This window comes from Suncus etruscus, chromosome 7 (assembly GCF_024139225.1).
Source record: "Suncus etruscus isolate mSunEtr1 chromosome 7, mSunEtr1.pri.cur, whole genome shotgun sequence".
Lineage (NCBI taxonomy): Eukaryota > Metazoa > Chordata > Mammalia > Eulipotyphla > Soricidae > Suncus > Suncus etruscus.
The window spans coordinates 85,848,434-85,864,202 of NC_064854.1; the positions used below are offsets into that span (position 1 = coordinate 85,848,434).

At 39.1% G+C, this 15,769-nt stretch overlaps 1 protein-coding gene across 1 annotated transcript in view; it reads left to right on the plus strand.

Moving 5' to 3' along the window:
* The window catches only part of CNTN6 (contactin 6), a 254,912-nt gene that overhangs the window by 187,929 nt on the left and 51,214 nt on the right, over positions 1-15,769 (plus strand). The window lies entirely within an intron of this gene.

Genomic DNA, 15,769 nt, shown 5'->3' on the forward strand with positions numbered 1-15,769 from the left:
CTTTTAAGAGAAACAAAGAGGAAACTTCTGTGTAGCATTGAAGGAGAGACTGTGGGGTTTGATGTCATGAAAGGAGAGAAGGGTCCAAACGCTGCTAATGTATCTGGATCTGGCAAGTGCAAGCAAAGGTAGCCAATATGCATCCAATCAACTTAGGTTCTGTCGATTCGTCCCCTGGCTTCACTCAGCTTCTCTACCATCAATGGTGGCAGAAGCCTTCTCAGGTGGGACAGAAAAAGGAGGTTCCTTCCTTGGTACCACCCAAAAGCATAGTTGGCTTTTAGATATATATAGTTCAGTAGAGCTGAGCATATGTGTTTTTTTTTTCCTCGAGCATATGGGGTTTAATGCTTGGAACGCAGGAGTGACCAAGCACAAAGTCAGGAGAAGCCCCTAAACACTAGTGTTGATGGCTCCTGTTGGATTACTGATCCTATCAAGGACGTTTGAGGGGCTCCTGATTATTTATAGGCACCCATCTATCATTTTCTGGTCCCTGGGACTGTCTCAAGGCCAGGCCAGTGTGCCCAGGCCACGCCTCCTTACTGAATTCCAGTTGTGGTGTGGGTTGTTCAGGGAAAGTGAAGAGGGAAAGTAAACACCAGGGAATATCTGATGATCAGATACTAGAAGTATAAAGTGTAATATTAATATTGGATCTAAAATATATTCCAGTGGGACATTTTACCTAAAACCTAAATTTGAAGAGCTAAAATTTATACACAATTTTCTTCTTCTTATCTAATTCATTTCAATCCAATCTATTTTAGTTTTCAAGATATCAGTAAAATTAGACAATCAATTAAAATTTAATGGTCTACAGTATTATCTTTAGACAGACTGAAAGCAATATTCCAGTTAATAATCATACTATAAAAATAGAAATACTGCTCTAGTAATAGAAATTACAATTGCTCCCATGTCCTAAGTTCTCTGAGCTTAAGAAGTTTGTCTATTACTAATCTTCTATGCCCTAAAACTTCTTGATACATGTTTGTTGGTATCAAATTCGGGAATCCTGTCTCATTTTCCCTTTCCATTGAGAAATGTTCATCAATTCCATTTATCTGTTACTTACATGTAGTAAAATTGTGATTTGTATACATATTGGTTATATAAGAATGGTCTTAGTGATTAGATTGATATGAATGCTGACCTCTGGTATCTTTATGATGTTTATAATAAACCGTTATACACAGTCCTGGATCAAATATAAGAGCAGGCATCATTCCATGGAATGACAAGATCTGGACCTCCATTAGAGGAACAGGACTCTACAAGACTAATGCCAACTTGTCTAGTTTCCTGGCCTTTTGCTTACCTCATCATGGGAGGGGGGCAGCTGTGAATTAGGCAGCATTCTTACTGCCTTTATTTCTTTGTCTCTTTTGCTACCAACCTTACCTGCCAGTGAGTAGACCAAACTGGTTGGTGTCCCAGCAGTCTTGATAATTTTTCATGAGCTTCTGAAAACAGTTATCTTGATTGGATGCTGAATTTTCTACAATTCTTTTGATAATTCATTATAAACTCTGCCACTATCACTTGGCTGTCAGACACCATCAAGAGTTGTAATGTTTTTCCCTTTAGTGCCCATCATTCACTTAGAGCAGAGCTCCTAAACCTTCTTGCTCTGGTGCCCTGTTTTTAGAAAGCAGAACCACACAGTGACCCTGGTACTCATAAGTGACATGATATAAAGTGTACAAGTTACACTCAGGCTTAAGTACCCCAATGAAGGTATTTTTATTCACTTTCAGAAGTACTTAATTAAAGTAATGGTGAGGATTATCACAGATGCTACTGTTAGTCTTTCTGTTGTGCTTACCACCACATACACACGAATGCATTTGCTCTGTGATTTTTACAAAATATCCTAAATATCTATGCTGCTACTTGATTTTATAATGTATGTATATTAATTAGCTAATATAATTAATACTTTAATTTGGTGAGCAATTGAAATTGTCCAGGTAAGTGGATATTTAGAATAGAAACTTAAGAAATAGAATTTCATCTTGAACTATGAGTTATGACAGGAGAAAGTTCTAAGGAAACACATAAGAGAGCTACAGGAACTCAGAGATGCTCACCCTGTTGCTCAGGCTCTGATAATGAGATATGATTGAAGCCACAGAAATACTGTGAATATACTGAGACTCTAGACCCTCCCAAATAAGACTACAAGCACGAATCACACAATGCAGACTAAAACCAAGTACTCTATTGGCAAGGAACAAGAATGAGATTTAACAGTCAGCATTTGATTCATTCACTATCAGGGTGGAGTGGTGGCACAGCGGTAGGGTGTTTGCCTTGCATGCAGCTAACCTAGGACAGACCACGTTTCGATCCCCCAGCATCCCATATAATCCCCCAAATCAGGAGCAATTTCTGAGCACATAGCCAGGAGTAACCCCTGAGCATCACCGAGTGTGGCCCAAAAACCAAAAACCTAAACAAACAAACAAAACTTCATTCACTATCAATTCTACAATATCGTTTCCAAAATAAATACAGGAACATGGTGCAAAACACAAGTTTAAAGATACACAACACAGAAAAATGTTAGGGACTCTCACACTTAACACACAGGATGGCCTTGTGAGCCTCAGGGTCCTTCCTGAAAAGGCTGTCCAGGCTTTCAGCTTAACTTTGTCTAGCGGAACCAGAATTTTCCAATTCCTACTCTTGACATCTGCTATCTGGGAGATGATGTTCCAAGTGTCCCGTCTCCTTCAGGAGGAGAAAGTTTCTCTTTCTAAATATGAGTCCTGGAGTCCTATATTGCTCTCAACTGAAATCTCAAAGGCTTTATTGCTTTATCCAAACTCCTCCTGTTCTTTTCTTGTCCAATTGCCAGGCCAGGACTTTTGGCATGATCAGAGAATTGTTGTCAGAGGTAATATCCTGTATTACATTAATCTTGAAGGGTGGACTTCAACAATTTTGAAGCTGATTATGGAGTCAACCATAAGTTTGACATATATAGCCAATACTATGTTGGAAGTATGTTCATTCTACACCAATTTTATTGCATTTTATTGTAAAACTTTTGTTGAACTTTATTGAAATTTTTGGATCATTTGTATGGTTTTTGTTTTTCTTTTCTTTTTAAATATTTTATTTAAACACCTTGATTACAAACATGATTGTGTTTGGGTTTCAGTCATGTAAAGAACACCATCCATCACCAGTGCAACATTCCCATCACCAGTGTCCCAAATCTCCCTCCTCCCCACCCCATCCCTGCCTGTACTCTAGACAGGCTTTTTGTTTCCCTCATACATTCTCATTGTAGGATAGTTCACAATGCAGTGATTTCTCTAACTAAGCTCATCACTCTTTGCAGTGAGCTTCATGAGGTGAGCTGTAACTTCCAACCTCCTCTCTTTTGTGTCTGAAAATTATTATTGCAAGACTGTCTTTCATTTTTCTTAAAAACCCATAGATGAGTGAGACCATTCTGCATCTTTCTCTCTCTCTGGTTTATTTCACTCAGCATAATAGATTCCACATACATCCATGTATAGGAAAATTTTATGATTACATATCTTCTGACAGCTGCATAATATTCCATTGTGTATGTGTACCACAGTTTCTTAAGCCATTCATCTGTTGAAGGGTATCTTGATTGTTTCCAGAGTCATGCTATGGAAAATAGTGCTGCAATATATATAGGTGTAATGAAGGGATTTTCGTATTGTACTTTTGTGTTCCTAGGGTATATTCCTAGGAGTGGTATAGCTGGATAATATGGGAGCTCGATTTCCAGTTTTTGGAGGAATTTCCATATCGCTTTCCATAAAGGTTGGACTAGACAGCATTCCCACCAGCAGTGGATAAGAGTTCCTTTCTCTCCACATCCCCACCAACACTGCTTGTTCTCATTCTTTGTGATGTGTGCTAATCTCTGTGATGTGTGGTGGTACTTCATAGTTGTTTTGATTTGCATCTCCCTGATGATTAGTGATGTGGAGCATTTTTTTATGTGTCTTTTGGCCATTTGTATTTCTTCTTTGTCAAAGTGTCTGTCCATTTCTTCTCACCATTTTTTGATGGGATTAGATCACATATATATTGTCACACATAGTTTTATTATATTTTACTGTCTTATTAATAACATATGTAAAATATTTATACATTTATTAAATCATAAACTCTAACTGAAATAAAACCCTGACTATTTGAATTCTAAGTTATTATGGAGAGGGTACTTTCAATCTTTTGTTTTAATAAATGATAGATAGGTCTATTTACTAGCTTGATTGTTTTCTTAAAAAATTTATACATCTTTGCAAATTGGTCTTATGAAAACAAGGGAATTCTACAAAGTAAAAATCAATCTCTTCAGAGTGAAATTCAGTTCATGATGAATGGAACAAAGCTTCTCAAATGTGATAGCACTTATTAATCACTACTGAAAATCTCTGTGAGTCAGGTAAATATAAGCTCAGAGTAACATAAAAGCACACTTTACATAAATTTACTGTTTCAAAGTTAAATTAACATATATCTAAACATTAAAAATTGGCATATTTTCCAGTGATATTTAGATATTAACATATATATTTTCAACATTTGAATTGTTTAAATTGTTCGATTGGATAAATTGTATGTCTCTCAGTTGCTGAAATTCTTAGTTATTTCTAAATCTCAGAAGTAGATAATGTAACTTTGTAATTCTCACATTGACCTCTTTGAGTGAAATATGACAAAGAATTAGACTAGATGGAGGTGTACGTCTCTCTAAAATGTGTTTCATAGTAGAACTAATGTTTTAAGGTAATTTGGACACTAGACATCTCAACAATCAAAGAAAATATAAAACATTGTTTATAAGGGAAGAATGAACACAAGATAACACCTTCTCAAGCATTTGATAAAGTTGCCAGAACATTCTGCACTGCAAATGGTGCCCTCCACTCTGGTAGTAGAGCCTAGATGATTAAATTATTTTAGAAGCCAACCTCATGTGAATATCGGTTGGCTAATCACTTTCCTGCTTCAAACTGAATAATTTTTGCTACTGAATATTGTATACTGTGCTTGTTGGTAACACCAAGTTTGCCTGTGACCCCATATTTGCAATGGTCAATAGATAAGACAAAAACATACATTATTTTGTCTTTTTCCCCTTCACTGTGTTATTATTGTGAAAAATTAGTTTCCTCCTCTTATCTGGAGAAAACATTCCTAAAACTATTTTTTAATATTTCCTTCCAATTTCTGTTCACCTTCTAAAGTTGAACCAGAAGTATCAGAATAGAAAAGTGGAAAAACAATTAAAAACAAGGAAAATTAAATTAATAAAAAATATCTTCTATTGCAAATGTGCTACACAGGTACATGCCTGAGCAGTGGCCTGTATTTTTCTTCTTGAGATGTGTAGTTCATTTTTATAGACATTTAACATTTATTATATTATTACCAGTTTCTAAATATTTTGAAGTCAAGTATTCTTTTTTTTTTTTGATTGTAGTGGCTTACATATTGTTGACAATGATATTTTAGGTACATATTTACATTAAATCAGGGGGGATTCCCATCACCAAATTGTCCTCCCTACACCTCTGTTTTTGTCCTACCACCCATATCCTCTTCCCTCACCCCCAGGGTAGCTAGGATATGTGGTCTCCTCTGTATCTAGCCTACTGCATAGTAGTCTTGCGCCTGTTTGGTCCTGGTGTCTCCCTTGTTTCCCCCTCTAATTGGAGGGGCAGGACTAGCTAGTTCAAGTTACGTGGTTTTATTTGAAGGAGAGAAAAGTAATAAACTGGGGTAAAAGTCTAATATGCCGAAAATAAGCAGAATTCTTCCAGAGGCTCTCAACATTGGTTTGAGAAATGAAGGAGAAAAAAGGTGAAACATTCCACCAGTACAAAAAGAAGTGTCAAATATCCCGTGAGAACTCCAACAATACACACAAGCACCAAAAAAAAAAAAAAAAAACCCACAAAAACAAACACAAAACAAAACAAGCAAACAAACAAACAAAAAATGCCATGGTCTTGATATAGGAAACATGGCATAGCATACAAAGGAAGAACAGAAAGGAAGAGAAAGAATAAGTATAACTGGAGACAACTTCAATTATCACACCCAAACAGAGAAATTGACCAAAAAATAGATAGGTAAATAAAAATAGTAATAATAAATGAAAATAAAATAATATATATAAAAAAATAAATAATGTTTTGTGCTTTTTGTTTTTTTCCCTCCTGCCCAGGCACAGTAAATATTGGGGTCATTCGAAAAGGAATTCATTTGGCCTAAGAGATATGGGGTTTCTCCGCCCTTGGAGTGTATTGTCATGGGATCAACTATAGACTCTGTTCAGGATCATTTACTCTCCCGGTGGTGCTTTTGTGGTGTTTGTAAGACCTCTGTTCTGTCCTGGGTGATACTATCAGGCCTCTGTGTCTAGGGATCTCAGTATCTGCACAGATCCTGCGGTGGGAGTTATGATGAAGTCAGTCTTTGTGGTTCTAGAAGTTCTGTTCCATCAGTGTCATTTTAATTCATCTTCTGTGGTTGGTGATCTTGGTCTTTGCACTGAAGCTAGGATGGCACCTAGGACAGTGTCTTTCTTTGTGCTTCCAGAAGCCCCATTCCGTTACAATGGTCTCTGCCAGACCTTTGAAACTGGGGATCATGTTCATTGTGCAGATCGTAGTTAAAACCCTAGGTTAGGGCTTTTTTATTGGTCCCCGGCTGTATACAGTCTGGTCATGGTTCTAGCAGCAGTCATCTGTAACTCGAAATCTTGGCTTTTGGGCCTTCCAAAGGGTGACAAGTCTTCTGCTTTTGTCTTGTCATTAGCTAGAAAGGTAGGATAACCTTCACTTAGGTCAAGTTGTTCTCATTTTCTTCGTTGTCAGGATGTCATATTAGAGCTGGCATTTGTTGGTGACCTCGCAGTATTGCAGCTGTCCCGGATGGGATTTGTTTCCTGTAGCAGTTGTGAAGAACTGTGCCGTTCCTGTGTCTGGGATCCAGGGTTCAAGGCTGGATTGATGGTATCTAAACACCTGAGGTCTAAGTTAATTCCACATGACATATTTTCAAGGTAGGAGATATCCCTCTATTGTAAACAACTATGAGTTCCTATCTCTAATAGATAAGAGCTCTCTTTTTTTTAATATATTTTTTACATATATATATATATATGTAAGAATTCCCCTTTATTTTAGTGTGCCTTTGCAGGGGGAAATGGTGCTACCGTATATTGTTGGTGCATTTGGGGGTGGTCAAAAGGGGAAAACAGAAACAGGTTACATACCCAAAAAAAGATGAAAAAATAATAAATAGAAAAAAAAATAGGTAACAAAAATGTATGTGCTTACATATGTATATGTAGGCCAGATTTTTTTTTAAATGAGGTAGCAAAGTATTTAAAGGGCCAAAGTGATGCATATGACTATCTTACATTTGGGGAAAAGCAGGTAAAGAGGTGGTGTGATACAGTTCTTATGCTTATGTTGGAAATACAGGTTTTCCCATTGTATTTTGGGTTTTTCTTGTGGTGTGTGGGTCCCCAGGCATCTTTCCATCCCATCCCCAGATCTTCTTCAGAGTGGCAAAAGATTTGTGGCAGAGAGGTCCTGGAAGGGTTCTTGCATTGAGGGTACTTTTAGACCTAAGTCCGGTTTCAGGTAACAGTCCACGTTAGGGGGAGTTGGTGGGGAGGGCTGCGCAGCATGGATCCGCAGGGGAGTTGGCTGCCTTTTCTTGCAGGAGACGAGGTGTGGGTTTAACTGGGTGTCCTCTCGACTGGGTGCTGGGTAGTGGTTCGTTGGGGTAGGAGGTCAATCTTGATGCCTAATAGATTAAGGACTGAGGGTGGAGAGTTTTAATATGGCGGGAGGTCTGTATGGGATTGAGGGGTGAAGGGATAGTTGGATTTCCAAAGGGGGAAAAGGGGAAGGTATATGGAAGAGGAAGGAAGGGAAAAAAGAGAAAATACCTTAGAAAGAAAGGGAGAAGAGAAAAGGAAAAAAGTAAAGAGAAGAGTAGAAAAGAGAGAGAAAAAAAAGAAGAGAAAAAAAAGAAGATAAAAAATAAAAAAGAAAGTAGTGAGAAGAGAGGAGAGAATAGCAGGGGAATGCTAGTTTGCTTGAATGTGTTCACAGAATAGAGCCTGTAGTTTAAGTCTCTACATCTCAGTTACTGCTTCGGTGGTCTGACTGGTCACGTGCTTCAGTTCCTAAAAGAAGGTGTAACCTAGAGATAAAGTGTATGTTAAAGAGTTTTCTCGGGGCCATCTCATAGTGCTAGCTAGGTATGGTATCTCGTGTGGTATCCCGCGCTGCCATCTTAGTTTATCCGCCATTTGTATTCAAGGATGCCTGTGGATATAAAAGCTGAGAGGTTATTTTAAATATTATAAGATAAAGACATTAAAATGTAGTGTTATGGGATGATTCCATTGCAGACAGTGATTTCCCGTGGTGTTCTTTACCTGTGCTCCTGAATACTATCTCTAAGTGATTGTTGTGGGCCTTTGTCGTGGAAGGTTGATTACATACCTGTTCTCTCTACGGTGCAGTTTCTGGTGTTGCTGCTTTCTTTGTGGAATAATGTGTAGTCAAGAGTTTGCATTGTTCCTTTTTCAAGTACTTTGGGGACTGCTCCTGAGTATATGTTGACTATTGCAGTGTTTAGAGTTTCTACCCTGTTAAACCATGTTATTTGATTGTTGAGTATCAGTTGTGTATAAGATGTGTGTTCTGGGTGCTTCAGAATAGTGCTACCATTCTGTGTTTCTCTTTTGTCTTCTGACTTACTTTGCTTAATATAATATGATCTAGGTCCATCCATGTTGCTGCAAAGTCTGTGATTGTATCATTTCTGACTGCCATGTAATATTCCATTGTGTATATATACCACATCTTAATGATCCATTCATCTGTTGTTGGACATCGAGGTTGGTTCCAAGACTTGGCTATTACACTGAGTGCTGCGATAAATAGTGGGGTGCACATATATTTTGGAATGAATGTCCTTCCCACTTAGGGATATATACCTAGGAGAGCAATTGCTGGGTCAAATGGCAGCTCAATTCTGAGTTCTTTGAGTACTCTCCAGACTGTTCTCCATAGGTGTTGGACAAGGGGGCATTCCCACCAGCAGTGTATGAGAGTTCCTTTCATACCGCATCCCCGCCAACAGAGATTGTTCCCATTATTTTTAATGTGAGCCATCCTCACTGGTGTCAGGTGGTATCTCATTGTTGTCTTGATTTGGATCTCTCTGATGATGAGTGAAGGTGAGCATGTTTTCATGTGTTTGTTGGCCATCCTTTTGTCTTCCTCAGAGAAGTGTCTATTCATTTCATCTCCCCATTTTTTTATGGCTTTATTTGGTTTTGGGGGGCTCAGCTTTCTGAGTGCTTTGTATGTTCTAGATATCAGCCCTTTATCTGATATGTCGAGTGAAAAGATTTTTTCCCATTCTGTTAACTGTCTTCTTGCGTTAAGTAGGGTTTCTTTCGCCACGCAGAAGCTTTTTAGTTTGATGTAGTCCCATTTGTTTATGTTTGTTGCTAAAGTTCTTGCCAATGGTGCTCCATTCTCGAAGACCTTTTTGATATATAGGTCTTCAAGTGTTCTGCCTATTTTATTCTCAATAAACTTTATAGATTCGGGTCTGATTTCAAGGTCTTTGATCCATTTTGAGTTGACTTTTGTATAAGGGGTGAGGTATGGGTTGATTTTCACTTTTGTACATGTGGTTTTCCAGTTGTACCAACACCATTTGTTGAATAGACTTTCTTTGTTCCATTTCAGGTTCTTGCCTCTTTTATCAAATATTAGTTGGCTGTATATCTGGGGGTTTATGTCAGGGAATTCTGTTCTGACCCACTGGTCTGAGGTCCTGTCTCTGTTCCAGTACCATGCTGTTTTGATTACTATGGCTTTATAGTATAGTTTCAAGTTAGGTAAGGAGATGCCACCCAGCTTCTTGTTTTTCAGTATTTGTTTGGCTATCCTGGGTCTTTTGTGGTTCCAGATGAATTTTGTGATTGATTGTTCTATTTCTTTAAAGAATGGTGTCTGGATTTGGATAGGGATTGCATTAAATCTATATAGAAGTTTGGGTAGGATAGTTATTTTGACTATGTTAATTCTACCTATCCATGAGCATGGGATGTTCTTCCATTTCTTTAGATCTTCTTCAATTTCTTTCTGAAGTGTTTTGAAGTTTTCCTGGTATAGGTCTTTCACTTCCCTTGTAAGGTTGATTCCTAGGTACCTGATATTTTTTGATACTATTTTAAATGGAATTGTATTTTTAATCTCTCTCCTTGACTTCGTGATTTGTATATAGAAACGCTACTGTCTTTTGTGTGTTGACTTTGTATCCAGCCACTTTGCTGTATTGGTTAATTGTTTCTAGGAGTTTTACTGTGGACTGTTTAGGGTTTTCAATGTAAATCATCATATTGTCTGCAAATAGAGATAGTTTGTGTTCCTCTTTCCCAATTTGGATTCCTTTGATTCCCTTCTCTTGTCGGATTGCTATTGCTAGGACTTCTAAGGTTATATTGAATAAAAGTGGAGAGAGTGGACAGCCTTGCCTAGTTCCTGACCTTAGTGGGAATGCTTCTAGTTTCTCACCATTAAGAATAATGTTGGCTGTCGGTTTTTCATAGTTAGCTGTAACTATCTTGAGGAAAGTTCCTTCTAACCCTATTTTGCTGAGTGTCTTTAACATGAAAGGATGTTGGATTTTGTCAAACGCCTTCTCTGCATCGATTGATATGATCATGTGGTTTTTGTCTTTCATGTTGTTGATGTGATGTATCAAATTGATTGATTTGCGTATGTTGAACCAACCTTGCATTCCTGGTATGAATCCCACTTGGTCGTGATGTATGATCTTTTTGATGAAGTGTTGGATTCGGTTTGCTAAGATTTTGTTAAGTATCTTTGCATCTATGTTCATTAGTGAGATTGGTCTGTAGTTTTCTTTTTTGGTGGTGTCTTTGCCTTCTTTGGGAATGAGTGTGATATTAGCCTCATAAAAGGTGTTGGGGAGGATTCCTGTTTTTTCTATGGTTTGGAAAAGCCTATGGAAAAGTGGTAGTAAGTCTTCTTGAAATGTTTGATAGAATTCACCTGTAAATCCATCTGGGCCTGGGCTTTTGTTCTTAGGGAGTTTTTTAATTACATCTTCAATTTCCTCTGAGGTGATTGGTCTGTTTAGGCTTTCTAGATCTTCCTTTTCCAGTCTTGGAAGAGGGTGTTTGTCTAAGAATCTGTCGATTTCTACTGGGTTATCTAGCCTAGTTGAGTATAGTTGTTTGTAGTATGATCTCATGATATGTTGTATTTCTTGGGGTTCTGTTGTAATCTCTCCCCTTTCATTAGTGATCCTATTGATTTGGGTGTTTTCCCTCTTTTTTTGGTGAGTTTTGCCAATGGTTTGTCTATCTTGTTTATTTTTTCGAAAAACCAACTCCTGGTCTCATTGATTTTTTGTATTGTTTTCTTAGTTTCGATGTTGTTTATTTCTGCTCTGGTTTTTATTATTTCTTGCCTTCTGGTTGTGGTTGGATTTCTCTGTTGCTGTTGTTCCAATTCTTTGAGGTGATCTTTTAAATTGTTGGTTTTGTTATTTTCCTGTTTCTTGACATAGGCCTGTATTGCTATGAGTTTCCCCCTAATTACTGCTTTTGCTGTGTCCCACAAATTTTGACATGTTGTCTCTTCATTGTCATTTGTCTCAAGGAATCTTTTTATTTCTTCCTTGAGTTGTTCTTTGATCCAGCAGTTATTGAGCAGCATGTTGTTTAATCTCCAGGTATTAGTTTTTCTCCATTGTTTCTTCTTGACATTAATTTTGACCTCTGTTGCATAGTGATCTGAAAGGGTACTTCTAATGATCCTTACCTTTGTGATCTTATGTAGGTTGGCTTTGAATCCTAAGACATGGTCTATTCTGGAGAAGGTTCCATGTGGGTTTGAGAAGAATGAGTATTCTGCTTTCTGGGGATGGAGGGCTCTATATAAGTCTATTAGCCCCAATTCTTCTAGTTTTTCATTTAGGGCTCTTATTTCTTTGCTATTTTTCTGTTTGGTGGATCTGTCCAGTGGTGATAGTGGAGTATTTAGGTCCCCTACTATTATCACATATCCCTTCATGTGTTTCTCCAGATTGGCCAGTAGTAGTCTCACATATTTTGCTGACTCTACATTGGGTGCATAGATATTGACCAGGGTTAGTGTTTCTTGGTCTAATGTTCCCCTGATCAGTAAGTAGTGACCCTCTTTATCTCTGATCACTTTCTTGAGGTTGAATGCAATTTGGTCTGATATAAGAATGGCTGTCCCTGCTCTTTTTTGTTTTCCATTGGCCTGAATAATTACTTTCCATCCTTTGATTCTAAGCCTATGCTTGTCCTGTAGCTGTAGGTGTGTTTCTTGTAGACAGCAGAAGTCTGGTTTATTTTTCCTAATCCAGTTCTCTACAATGTGTCTTTTAATTGGAGAGTTTAGTCCATTAACATTTAGGGAAATTATTGAGAGAGAGGACTGTTGTGCAGTTGTGTTGTGTAGGGTGGCTTTTGTTACAATCGGGGGTTTGGATTGTGTAGTTCATCTCTGAGTAGGTCATTTAGGATCGGTTTTGTTTGCACAAATAGCTCTAGTTCGGTCTTGTTTGAAAATGTTTTTAGTCTGTCCTCCCATATGAATTATAATTTTGCTGGGTATTGGACTCTAGGTTGGAAGTTTTTTTCATTCAGTCGTTTAAATATGTCATTCCACTGTCTTCTTGCTTGAATTATTTCGACTGGCAGATCTGGTTTGATTCTTATGTCCCTACCTTTGTACTTGAGGTTTTTTTTCTCTCTTATTGCCTTAAGAAGTTCCTCTTTCTCTTTGTTTTTTTGCCATTTGAATTACTATATGTCTTGGTGTCAATTTATTAGGATCTATTTTATTAGGGACTCTCTTGATTTCCTGGATTTGGCCTGAAGTTTCATTCCAGAGGGTGGGGAAGTTCTCTGCTATTATCTCTCTGACTACTTGTTCTTCCCCTTTCCCTATTTCCTCCCCTTCTGGTATACCCACGATTCTTAGATTGTTTCTTTTGTCCTTGTTCATTAGGTACTGGACTTTTCCTTCCAGTGCTTTGCCTTTTATTTCTTTGTTGGTTTCTTGTTCATTTTTTGTTTGCAGTTTTTCTTCGAGTTCTTCAATGTGTTTCTCCAACTCTGTGTTTCTGCTAGTAAGGCTTGTTACTTTGTCTGTTAATTCCTTCACTTCTTTTTGTATGGACTCTCTCATGGTCTTTAACATTTCTTCTTTAATTTGGCTGATTCGTTCCTCCATAGATATCTTATACTCGTTAGTTAAGGTTTCTCTCATTTCTTTTATTAATTCTTGTGGTTCCTTCCTCATTGCTGCTTTTAGGTCACCTTCCCATGTATCTGTGCATTTTGGCGGACTTGGATACTTGTTACGGTTTGTCTCTGTATCATCAGATCTTAGGGATCTCTTTGATTTACCCATAATTCTTTGGTTTATTGGTGTGCTTTGGAGTGCTGTTCCTTCCAGTTTCAGCCTGTTTCTATCCCCTGTGGTGTGGGAATGGGTCCCCTCCCTGAGGGTGGATCTAGTGGTACTATTGGGTGGGCTTGCTGCGGTTTGGCTCCTCCTGTGGTCTTTCTTTGGCCTGATTCATTGCTTTGCCTTATTGTTGTCAGCTGGTGCTGGTAGGTAGGAGATATCCGCCTGGGGGCGGGGCACGTTTGAACGGTTGGCGTGGGTGGGCGTAGCTTCCCTACCTTCCCAGGGGCAATGGAGACCCAGCAGGAGCGGGGTGGTCTTCCATAGTTTCCCTACCTTCCCGGAGGCAAGGGGAGCCCGGCAGAAGCAGGGCGGCCGTCCACGCGGTCGGCGGAGTCACCTGACCCTCCCAGGGGCAATGGGAGCCCGGCAGAAGCAGGGCGGCCGTCCACGTGGTCGGCGGAGTCTTCCGACCCTCCCAGGGGCAAGGGGAGCCCGGCAGAAGCAGGGCGGCCATCCGCGCGGTCGGCGGAGTCTCCCGACCCTCCCAGGGGCAAGGGGAGCCCAGCAGAAGCAGGGCGGCCGTCCGCACGGTCGGCGGAGTCTTCCAACCCTCCCAGGGGCAAGGGGAGCCCGGCAGAAGTAGGGCGGCCGTCCACACAGTCGGCGGAGGTTCCCTACCTTCCCAGAGGCAAGGGGAGCCCGGCAGAAGCAGGGCAGCCGTCCACGCGGTCGGCGGAGTCTCCCGACCCTCCCAGGGGCAAGTGGAGCCCAGTAGGAGCAGGGCAGCCGTTCACGCAGTCGGGCGGAGGTTCCCTGCCTTCCCGGAGGCAAGGGAGCCCGGCAGGAGCAGGGCAGCCATTCACGCAGTCGGCGGAGGTTCCCTACCTTCCCGGAGGCAAGGGGAGCCCGACAGAAGCAGGGCGGCCGTCCACGCGGTCGGCGGAGTCTCCCGACCCTCCCAGGGGCAAGTGGAGCCCAGTAGGAGCAGGGCAGCCGTTCACGCAGTCGGCTGAAGTCAAGTATTCTAACAATTTTATACATAAGCATAGAATGCCAATTTTAAACAGAACTTTCCTAACTTACTAAAATTTTAGATAGCAGTGAAATTAAACATTTAAGCTGTCAGACTTTATAAACTCAAAACCTTTTAATTTAACTTTATTTTGTACAGAAGTCACAATATTTCTGAAGTTATATCTCTAATTGTAAAAAAGCATGATTTCTAACTTAAATTGCTTAGACTTGAAGATCTCACTTTATCATTGACTCAGTTCTCCAGCTCTTTCTTTTTTTCTAATAATTTTTATTGTGACCAAAGTGAATTATAAATCTTTCACAGTAATATTTAAGGTACATAGTGACAATGAATCAGGGCCATTCTCACCACCAGAGTTGTCCTCCCTCCACCCTGTTCTCAACATGTATCCCATATCATCCCATATGCCCCTCGGATTGCTAGTATAACTGCTCCCCTCTGTGTACAGCTCTTTGTAGAATGGGAATTAATTCTATTGTCATTGACATTGGGTTTGGTGTTTTAGTATGATCATTTTTTATTTCCACTCAATGTTCATAGAACTGTTTGGTCCTGGTACCATCCTTTTCCCCTGCTCAATTTATGAGGCAGAGCAAGATGATTAAAGTTATGTAGTTCTGTTGGGAAAAGAAAAGAAGAAACTGGGAGGAGTCCATCTAGAGGTTATAAATATCAATTTAAAAGAAGAAAGAAAAAAGAAGAAAAACATAACAAAAATAACAAACAAAAACAAACAAAAAGCAAAACCAGCAACTACAAAAAAAACATAAAAACAACAAAAACCAACTAAATAACTATGAGAATTAGAAAAGAAGAAAGAAGAAAAAAGAAAAAAAAAAGGGCTGGTGTGAAAATACCAAGATCTTCAGCTACAGATGCCTGTACACAACTAAGCAGAAAGATTCCTAGCACCATGAAAAGACTTTAAGGTTTGAAAATGAGCATGCTTAGGGAGCCTGTAATTGTTTCCATGATAGTATGCTTCAAGGGCAAAGAAACCTTGTATCTTTTAGGTAAAGGGAATTCCCTTTCTAATTTCCCCAATATTTACAGTGCCTATGAAAAAAAGAAAAAAAAAGAAGAAAAAAAGAAGCACAAACCTGTGCCACACCAGCCTCATTTCAATTTTTAAGACATATAAATTTGATGCACACTTTTAGTTTTTGATATTATCTCCTTTTGAAAATATTTTATGTTAAGTTTTCTGACTACACCC